Source organism: Amblyomma maculatum, chromosome 3 (assembly GCF_055883805.1).
Source record: "Amblyomma maculatum isolate TAMU_Amacu chromosome 3, ASM5588380v1, whole genome shotgun sequence".
Taxonomy (NCBI): Eukaryota; Metazoa; Arthropoda; class Arachnida; order Ixodida; family Ixodidae; genus Amblyomma; species Amblyomma maculatum.
The window spans coordinates 32,645,420-32,656,512 of NC_139346.1; the positions used below are offsets into that span (position 1 = coordinate 32,645,420).

The 11,093-nt window shown below is 46.8% G+C and overlaps 1 long non-coding RNA gene across 1 annotated transcript; it reads right to left on the reverse strand.

Annotated features, from left to right (window-relative positions):
• Window positions 1–6,711: 6,711 nt before the first annotated feature.
• LOC146194464 (uncharacterized) lies at window positions 6,712–9,263 on the reverse strand. Its single transcript, XR_014705452.1, has 4 exons — window positions 9,163–9,263; window positions 7,603–7,679; window positions 7,011–7,264; window positions 6,712–6,759 (listed from the first exon to the last, which is right to left on the reverse strand). It is a non-coding gene; the product is annotated as an uncharacterized LOC146194464 (long non-coding RNA).
• Window positions 9,264–11,093: the final 1,830 nt, after the last annotated feature.

Sequence of the window (11,093 nt, forward strand, 5' to 3'; positions counted from 1 at the left end):
CCTGGAAGTGAAAGAAGCTTGAACGCAAGACTTGTTCTGGTCGACCATTCAAACCATCTATCGCTTGGTTCTCCTTGGTGTTCTACCGAGACGTGACAATATGTTCAACGCGTAGTGTGATATTTTGCCTTTGCAGAAATTCCTTATTGCTATGCACGCAGGGAACGAGCAGACCGTCGGCCTTGCACAGCGTACAGTAAGCAAATGCGTGCGCCGTGTTTCCGCAGCCATCTGCAAAGTCGGCGCGCAGAAAGGGTGGGTGCAGTTCCCAGTGCACCCGGAGGAAAAGGCGGTGGCCAAATCGACCTTTCAACGAGGCAGCATTCCCGGCGGCGTCGGCTGCGTGGATGGCACGCCGATTGCAATTAAGGCGCCAAAAGGAGACGCTGGAAATCGGGCAGCATTTTGTAGCCGCAAGGGTTTCTACGCCATGAACACTATGATCGTGAGTAGCCTACATCTTTGACTTCATTAGATCGTTCGTAACCGGTGGCCCCTACGCCGCAAGTTCTCGATTGTGGTTGTTTTTTTTTTTTCTTAGATCTGCGATGGCAACATGAGGATCCTTGCGGTTGACCCACACTGCCCGGATCCTGTCACAACGCCTTTGCCTGGCGCTTCTCGTGGCTGTACCTCGAGGTGGAGCAAGGCTTGCTGGAAGACTGGGAGTTTTTTTTGGGTGCGCAGCCATAAAACGCCGTTATTCATAAGGCTGCCTCAGTGACATATATGCCAGTGCTGCGCAGTGACTGGTACCTAGCTTCAAGATTAAGCCGTGCTAGATGTTACAATATACTAAATAACTGAAAGATATATGACAACAAACAACATCCTTAACTGCACGTCATATTTTGTCTGTGCAGGAGACAGTGGATACTCCTTACAGCCTTGGCTCCTGACACCAGTGCCGGGACATCCTGCACCTCACTCAGCAGGGGGGCAGTACAACACAGCAAATGCTTCAATGCAAAGTGTCGTCGAACGCTGCATTGGCGTTCTCAAAAGCCGCTTCTGGTGCCTTCAGAGGTACCGGGCTCTCTACTACGAACCGGAGAGAGCGGTTTTTATCATTGGAGTATGTGCTGCGTTGCACAACATCTGCCTGAGGGAGTCCGCAGCTGTCGACGACGTAGACGATGCTGAAGATGACAGCAACGGGCCACCTTTGCCTGCCGGGTACCTGACAGGGACAGGGACTCGAATGACTTACCTGCGTTGTAGAGCCGTACGGGACATCATTGGCCTCTTTGGCACAACGCATCCACAGAGGCAGGCACACCTACGGATGGTGCGACGGCAGCTTCAGCGGCAACAGCGACATCAACGGCAGTGAGCTGCATACCACCTGAGGGTTCTTTGACAAGCACTGACATCGCACAGTACCTGGACGCCTTGGTTTTCATCTCCATGGAAAAGCAGCCATCATAGCGAGGATTCAATTACGCATCTTTCGTACAGCAGTGGAGCGCCTCCACTGCTGTACGATGTCCTCCACTGCGTCACAGCAGTGGAGGACATCGCCTAGTGTTGGTGTGTGAAGACCTGTGTGATGTGCGCTTGGCACAGAGTAGCTGCGTCCTAGTACAGTCAAACCTCGTTATAACGAAGTCTCATTTTGCGCGGAAATTCGTTCGTTATATCTGATATTTGTTGTAAAAGTACACACATATTCCTACAAAAAAAATTCTGTTCATAAACCCAAGTAAAGGCGACCCTTAAATGGAAAGCACAGAGCTGGAAAAAAAGCATTTTTTTTTCTTTAAAGCGTGGTATAAGCACGCGAAACCTTACCTTTCATTTTGCACTGCCAAGCAAAAATGAGCACACAAATCGGGATAATATGCCTTATGGCAAGTTTGCGTACAAAAAAAAAATCGGGATTTAGGCCACGCAGAACTGATTTATTTAAAAACGACGTAATCTTCATTTGGCGGCACTTCACACTATTCGATAAAATAAATTTCTCAACGAAATCGACACTGTGCAGCGCTTTCCCAATGTCAGCTGATTTGGCCACAGGTAGGTTCTCAAGGTACCTTCTCAATTTCCTCGCCATATCGGCGGTCTCGGTGCTGCTGAGAGCTCGCTCTTCGCCTTCTTCACTCTCATCGCTGCTCGTAGCATCATCTGTAGGAAGCAGCTGATCGACAATTTCTTGGTTGGTCAACTCGGGCGCCACAGCCAAGTTGTCATCGGCAGCAATAAAGTCCTCGAACGTAACATTCGGAACCGCCAGTTGATGCCATGTCGCCTCTTTGAAATTGTCCGCTTCACCTTCAGAATCGTGGGCGTCGTTGGGCTCAGTCTCGCTGGTAGATGGGGCTAGGCCAGCATCAACAAAGCAATTTCTTATTGTCGACTGTGCCGCTTCGTTCCATGCACCGTACAGCATGTCCAGCGTAGTTTTGAGGTTTATGGCCGTTGATATGCCCCTGTCTATGTCAAATTACGAGCTGCGTAACCAATCGCTTTCGGTAGCAGCATAGTGAGCGAATGATGCCCCTGTCTAATGGCTGCAGCACTGAGGTCGAGTTTGGCGGCAAAAAAAACTAGACGGACCGCTTCAAGTGGTACAGACACCTTATGGGCAGAGCAGCAGTCCAATATAAGGAGCACTTTTCCTGCGCTGCTCTGCCATGTCTTTGTCGAAGGCCTTCAGCCATGCTTCAAAGAGCGACGACGCCATCCACGCCTTTTTGTTAGAGCGATAGACCGCTTGGACATTCCGGGCGTTGCGCAGGCAACTGGGGCGAGTAGATTTGCCAATAACAGTTAGCCGCCTTTTATCTGACCCATCCATGTTGACACAAACAACAACGGTGACGCGGTCTTTGCTTTTCTTGCCGCCTCGGCACAGTTCGTTCTTCGCAACGAGTGACCTTTCTGGGAGCAGCTTAAAAAAAGCGCAGTCTCGTCCACGTTGTAGACATCGCGCATCTCGTAGCCATCCAGTTGCATGCGGAAGCTTTCTGCCCACTTCTCGCAGCTCTCTACATCGACGGCTGCTTCTTCGCCCGACAAGGTGTGGCAAACAATCTGGTGGCGGTCTTTAAATCGCTGCAGCCAGCCACTGCTTGCATAGAAGCCATCGTGGCCTAAGACGCAAGCGAGACTTCTTGGCTTCATTTGAAGCACGGCACCAGACACAGGCAGGTTACGCGTTTTAATGTCCTTGAACCACGCGAACAAGGCATCTTCAACATCCTGGTGGTGACAATACCTGACGCGCTTCTTGTCGTTCTTCACGGCACCTGCAGAGTGCACATTTTCTATCTTCTGCCTTGCGCTCAGTAAGGTTGACAGAGTGCTAGGCGCAACGCCGAAGTCTGCGGCAATCTCTTTCTTCTTGCACCCGCTGTCGACCGCCCTGAATATTTTTATCTTTGTTTCAAGAGAAACTGCTTTGCGTTTCGGCGCCGCCATGCTGCAAGACGACGGCACGACCTCGAGGAAAGTGAGCACACGTGCGGGTCTGCAAAAAGTAGGGGCAGGGGCATGCGGGCGGTGGTTCGATCACGTGCAGGTCACATGCCAGGCAGCCGTTGATGCTAGATTCACTCGCGGTCCCTAGATGGCGTGGCGTGCGAAAGCGCGGGTGATTCAAACACATTTTAGGTGGAGGCGACCCAGGCGGTGGTTCGATTACGTGCCGGTCACATGCCAGGCAGCCGTTGATGCTATATTCATTCGCGGACCCTAGATGGCGTGGCGTGCTAAAGCGCGGGTGATTCAAACACGTTAGGTGGAGGCGATTGATAAAACCGAAATTTAGCGTTTTGAAAATTTTTTGCTTCTTTGCGGATTTTGAGTCGTGTGAATACGAAATAGAACTCCCATAGAAATAAAGCACAGCCAACCAAACTTTGCTTTTACTTATATCCGATAATTCGCTGTATCCGTGTTTGTTATAACGAGGTTCGACTGTATTCAAATTATGACTTTCCTATGTGTGCTTGAAAGCCAGCGGTAGCAAGGAATGAAATGCACTTAGCAGTTGCCTCTTCATAGAAAATGGTGTTTGCCAGTATGCCTCTCAGTTCGTCACCAAGTTTGCCACTCCGTCATTGCACTTTGTCCTTCTCAAGTCAAAATAGGTGCTGCAGCAGCTCATCCAGCAAGTTGAATGCATTCCCGTACACTGTCCTTTGCCATTCCTGGTGTCGACTAGCCTGTTCATGTTTACAATTGTGTTTGGTCACTGTGTGTGATTGAAAGAAACACGAAAACATTTTTTTGCACCTACTTTATTTGTGTAAAAATAAACTGATTTGGCCGTAGCATTTTATACCACTGTTCGTGATGCAAAACACACCAAGGAAATAAAACATAGTAGCATATGCCCTGGGAAGTTCTGCAACACTCTGACTTAAAATTTTTAGCAGGAACAGATTAACCCTGAGTGCCATAAATACCAACAGAATAGAAAGTCTGCTATGCAGAGATTACACAAAACCCTGGCATTTTTGACTGAAAGCTTGAATGCTAGTAAATTAAGATGTTCAGAATGGTATGCACATATAGAAGCCTCAGTTTTGCACATAACTGCGCTGAAATTAGTTACATAGGCAGTGGAATGTATAAAGTATTTCACTGAACATTGCTGTGCATGGATGTTACAAAGCTAGAAAACCATGTCACTAGTACAAGACATGAATATCACAGATGACGACGCTAACATGGCTATGTCTGAAGGAATGAACAGTATCAGGTGGTGTAGCAGTTCTAAGCTCAATATTGCAGCCTGATTGCGTGCTACATCCATCACATGTAGAAAGGAGCTGTCAACTCGAGCAGCCCCTTTTGAGATTGGAATGAAACTTTCCGAGGCTCTTGGTCAGTCAAACATGTTACTGCTCGGCCACACAAGCACGTTCATGCAACTTGGTTAAAACAAGGCTTAAATCAAGCTGTCTTTCACATAAGGCGGTACTTGCACCTGCAGTGCGCGTGAAAATTGGAAGTATTAGAAAAATGACACTGTTTCTCAAACTTCTGCAGTCCTTGAAAACCAATATTGTAAAAAAAGTTAGGAAAAAAATATTCTCCAAAAATCTTGCCCTTCTGACACAGCTGAACTGACAAGGAAAACAAAAACCATAAAGTGTGCGTTTGCACCTGGCAAAGCTAACAATTGTAAAAAACTATATGCTGCATCTGCACACAGCAGAGCTAACAATAAATAAATGCGAGTGACTATATGCTGCGTCTGCACATTGCAGAGCTATAAATATAAGTAACTGTGAGAAAACTGCATGCTGCGTCAGCGCCTGGCAGAGCTAACAATAAGTAATTGCGAAAAACTATATGCTGCATCTGCACACAGCAGAGCTAAAAATAAATAAATGCGAGTGACTATATGCTGCGTCTGCACATTGAAGAGCTATAAATATAAGTAACTGTGAGAAAACTGCATGCTGCGTCAGCGCCTGGCAGAGCTAACAATAAGTAATTGCGAAAAACTATATGCTGCATCTGCACACAGCAGAGCTAAAAATAAATAAATGCGAGTGACTATATGCTGCGTCTGCACATTGAAGAGCTATAAATATAAGTAACTGTGAGAAAACTGCATGCTGCGTCAGCGCCTGGCAGAGCTAACAATAAGTAATTGCGAAAAACTATATGCTGCATCTGCACACAGCAGAGCTAAAAATAAATAAATGCGAGTGACTATATGCTGCGTCTGCACATTGAAGAGCTATAAATATAAGTAACTGTGAGAAAACTGCATGCTGCGTCAGCGCCTGGCAGAGCTAACAATAAGTAATTGCGAAAAACTATATGCTGCATCTGCACACAGCAGAGCTAAAAATAAATAAATGCGAGTGACTATATGCTGCGTCTGCACATTGAAGAGCTATAAATATAAGTAACTGTGAGAAAACTGCATGCTGCGTCAGCGCCTGGCAGAGCTAACAATAAGTAATTGCGAAAAACTATATGCTGCATCTGCACACAGCAGAGCTAAAAATAAATAAATGCGAGTGACTATATGCTGCGTCTGCACATTGAAGAGCTATAAATATAAGTAACTGTGAGAAAACTGCATGCTGCGTCAGCGCCTGGCAGAGCTAACAATAAGTAATTGCGAAAAACTATATGCTGCATCTGCACACAGCAGAGCTAAAAATAAATAAATGCGAGTGACTATATGCTGCGTCTGCACATTGCAGAGCTATAAATATAAGTAACTGTGAGAAAACTGCATGCTGCGTCAGCGCCTGGCAGAGCTAACAATAAGTAATTGCGAAAAACTATATGCTGCATCTGCACACAGCAGAGCTAAAAATAAATAAATGCGAGTGACTATATGCTGCGTCTGCACATTGAAGAGCTATAAATATAAGTAACTGTGAGAAAACTGCATGCTGCGTCAGCGCCTGGCAGAGCTAACAATAAGTAATTGCGAAAAACTATCTGCTGCATCTGCACACAGCAGAGCTAAAAATAAATAAATGCGAGTGACTATATGCTGCGTCTGCACATTGAAGAGCTATAAATATAAGTAACTGTGAGAAAACTGCATGCTGCGTCAGCGCCTGGCAGAGCTAAAACTATCTGCTGCACCATAGCAGAGCTAAATAAAATTTAACTGAAAAACAAAACTGTCTGCACCAGACGAAAACAAAGATAAAAACATAAACCTAAAATTTATACTGGAGGTTGAATTTGATTTATTAAAATTAGAGTTAGCACACCAACTAGCAGTTCTTGTTGTGCCCCAGATGCTTGCACAGCAGCCGTCAGATTCCGCATGGCCTGCACATAAAAAAAGCTCCAATTAGAAATGCATACTGTTGAATAACTACCCATAGTTTTTTGTGTGAAATGTTAGGTATTCAGGCATCTTGGACAGTATATGGTTGCAGAATACTCATGGCAGTGCTATAAGCCGAGTTGTCACAACCAATTTCTAAGAAGTAGCGGAATTTAAAAATAAGTGCAGGTACATCATGTTCAAAGTAATGGTTTCTACTTCCCAAAATGTGGTCGGTACTGTGAGTACACACCTCTAGCACGTTTTGCTGGAATGCAGCATCTTGGGCATTGTGAGCCTCGACCAAATCCGCTAAACGCCGAGTTTCGAGCAGCGCCTGCCGCATCAAATCCTTGCAGTCGTCAAGCCGGTTCCGCCTCCTCCTGGGCTGCGGCAAGGCCTACGGCAAGGACTGCGGGGAAGGCTATGGGGAAGGCTGCGGCGAGAACTGTGGTGATGGGTGAGGCGAGTACTGTGGTGAAGGGTACGGCGAGTACTGCGGTGTGGCTGTTGGAGAAAGAAATGTCCTCATGATGCATGCTCTATGCAGTGGAATGTGGAGCAATTTCCTACGTTACTGCTGATGCGAATGCACCAAACACCAGCAACAGAAGGCACAACTGGTGGCCAATAGGCAATGCTGTTGCAGCATATTTCATACCAACATTCGACAGATTGTTATGGGCCATCACAACCTCATTGTATAATGTGACAATGTCAGAGACAGACAGTTACAATGATGCATTATCACTGCACTTTTACTGCTACTGCTACAAATACTATTACTCCTCATGCATTTACAACAAAGTGTAGTGTGGAGTATGCATAATGGCACGCCAACTCACAAGCTGTGGGGCCAGGCAGATCCTCTTCCTCTGCACAGGCTTCCACAGGCTGCGCCGCACCGTTCGAAGTACTCGCACTGGGGTGCAATAAAGACATAATTTGTAGCAGCAAAAGACATACTGTCAACGTTAGGGTGAGGTAAGCAGAGTGCACAAGTCGTAACGTATACAAATCATACATTAGACAGTTTTAGTTTCACGTACGTGGGAGCTTTACGTACGTGAAGCGCCTACGTGTGACCAGTGCGCATGCGCAGAACGTGAAGAGTCTGCGGGAGTTTTACGGACGTACGTGAGATTCGGATTTTCACGTTGGCGTCTTCACGTTGCTGGCGTACGTAGAGTTGACAACATGGCGACGCCCTGCCCGCCCGCTTCACAGCAATAACAGCTTCGCCGCTAATTCCTCGGCGCGATATCGTGTTCTAAACTGTTGTATTCGTTTAAGCTTACCCAATCTTACCCTCGCGTAAAGTTTCAAGTTTCAAATAGCCTTTTGTTTTTAGATAGAAGGACGATTTTTCAGCTGTTAAGCCTGACGCAGAAGCGTTTGTCGTCGTCATAGCAACGATCTCGCGAGGTCACGCCAGACCAGAGTTGAGCGAGAAGTGGCTAGAGTGCCAGATGCAAGCCGGCAGCCAACCAGAGCCAATCCGTTGTAGGGGGAATGTCGTGAAGTTGTAAGCATGAGTTCTGTTGCCCAGCGAATTCGCTTTTCCAAAAGCGACGATCTGGATATGCTTCGCGACGTGAGAGAATGCAATCCATTCGAAGACTGCATGCGACACGCTGTTCGGTGGACGCATATAGGTATGCGTCTTGCTAATTGTTCACTGTAGAGCAACGACGTTGAGAGCAGCAATTTCCAATTCGACCGACTCTTGGCTTGCCCCGCCGGGGTGGTGCAGTGGTAAGACGCCCGACTACTGTGCCGGAGTTCCCGGGTTCGAACCCGACCACGGCGGCTGCGTTTCGATGGAGGCGAAACGAAGAGGCGTCGTGTGCTGTGCGATGTCAGCGCACGTTAAAGATCCCCAGGTGGTCGAAATTACTCCGTAGCCCTCCACTACGGCTCCTCTTTCTCTCTTTCCACTTTCATTCCCACCTTCCTCCCTTCCCTTATGGCGCGGTTCGGGTGTCCACAGAGCAAGTGTGACAGTTACTGCGCCTTTCCCTTCCTGTGAACCAATTTAACTTTAACTTAACTCTTGGCTACGGCTGCAGCATGGCTCGGCTCAAGGCAGCTCGATTGAACAAAATTTGTTTGGTTCATCTGTACTAGATGGCGCGGCATAACACGTAAGCACAGTTTTTCGAGGCTTGTATGAAAGGTCCATACATTTTGCTTCACGTACACCACGTACGTGAAACTAAAAGTAGTCCTGGCGAAATTCGCGCAGCGCACGTAGACTTCTCACGTTTGCGTACGTAACTCTGTACGCACGTGAAACTAAAACTGTCTATTGAAAGAATTCACCCACCATAACGCCACACGTTCGCACACAACTGCCTGTATGCTCATGCAAGCAAAGTATGCGTCAAACCACAACGGACACTTACCGTACATGCGAAGAGTGGAGGCCCGACTCCAGTAGCACCTGCCATGCCAATGAGGATAAGAACGCGGCCCCCAGTCCGCCGAGCTCGCCACCTCCGGTTTCGCTGCAAGAGAATGCGACGAGGCACGTTGAAATGCCATTTTACAAACTGACGCTGATGGACTTACCGGCACTCTTGCTTTATGCGGGCTGCTTCCACCCGCTTGAGGCAGCACAGCACATGCCATAAGTGCCGCCAACCGTCGGCGGTCTTTACGGTTTAAAAGAGCCGCCAGCTCCTTCCACAGCGCGCGCTTTTCTACAGCCGTGTACGAATTTGTCAGGTCCGCGGCGCTCCGTGCTAGCAGAGGATGAGTTTCTATAAACTCTACTAGCAGCAGTTCCTGCTCGCGTGACATTCTTCGTTTCGGCGCCATTTCGAGTAACGAGTCAAAACTTGCAGGCAGCAACTAACGGTGAAAAAAGGGTGCATAGTTTATTGCCGCGGTTTCGATGACGTAGCAACATCAAACAGCCATTGGTGTGCAACAGCTAGGGTTGCGGCTGGAAAAGCAGGAACCATAACGTACGATTTGTCTTTCAAAACGAAATAGCAACAGCAAAGAGTAGTTATTTTACGGTTACGCATGCAGGCGCAGCGCTGAAGGAACTTGCACCGCAGGATAAGAACGAACGATAACTAGTACGGTTGGTAGCGCACGCTCAACCGTCCCTGTTTGCTCGCTCTTAAATGAATGACTTCTGTGTTGGACGTTCATGCAGCCATGATAGTTTATTTTTTCCAAATAACCGTGTCTCGTAGTATCTCGTATTTCCTAAAAAAGAAACGGAACCACAATACTGTACTTGGCGCATATCACCCTTACACCACTTTTTACACCCATGTAAACGCTGGCAGATAACACAAAACTTACCTCAGCAGGTTGTCTTCTTCGATTTCCCAGTCCGTGAACTTCACTGGCTACGATCACAATTTTCCGTGCACTTAGGACAACCACACAGAACCTTGCATTCAGAGCCGTGGAATCAGCTGTTTTCTAGGAGGCCGCCATGTTTATTGTTTACCTCTGCAAGCGCGCCTTTACGGCGACAAACGTTACCAATCAAAAAGTAACTGCACAAGTGTAATTGTTCCTTTTTTTATTTGATATAATTGAACTTTGAATAGTTTCTTGAAAAACAAAAACATTATATATTTTATTCACTGCGTATATATGTAAAAAAATAGTATACGGCCCCTTGACGCGCACATAAATTTCTTGCCGGGAAAATAAGCGGCCCGGGGCGGCACCCTGGCGATCATTGGTTGATTCAGATTTTCGTCAGGCGTTGACGTCTCGCCGAGACGTCGCGGCGTCGTCATTTTGACGCCACGCTCTATAACTTTACAGCGAATCCCGTAATTCGGCCCCAGGCACTGCAAATGAAACTGGGGAGGTGAGCAGTACTGTACAAATTGCTCAGTAAAGATAAGGTATGCTACTGCAGTTTACATATCTTAACTTCTGCAGTCTGTAGAGTAATATAATATAAGTAATGAGATGGGACTTTTTGCTCTTTTTTCTTAGCATTAGAAGTTGCTTTGTTTTCTGGTAACTTTTACTTGGTTGGCTGAATACTGATAGCAACTTATAAAAGAAAAGTGTTTAAGTGCAGCTTCATGCTCAAAGATGAATTGTGGTACTCTAGAAAAATATTTAGAATATTAGGTGTGCCTTTTGTGCCACAGATGATTGCACTTGTGAAGTTCCTTGAACTAACCAGGTGACCAGCGCTTCGAATAGACTGGAATTTGCATCACCAGCATCCATCTGGAGTGCAAGGATGATGCTATCAGTTGATTATTTCTAATGTGTAGTGAGACTTGGATTGGGCAGGAGACACCAGAAAATACTCATGAGGAGTTACAATCATGCTTAGAATGTTAGACAA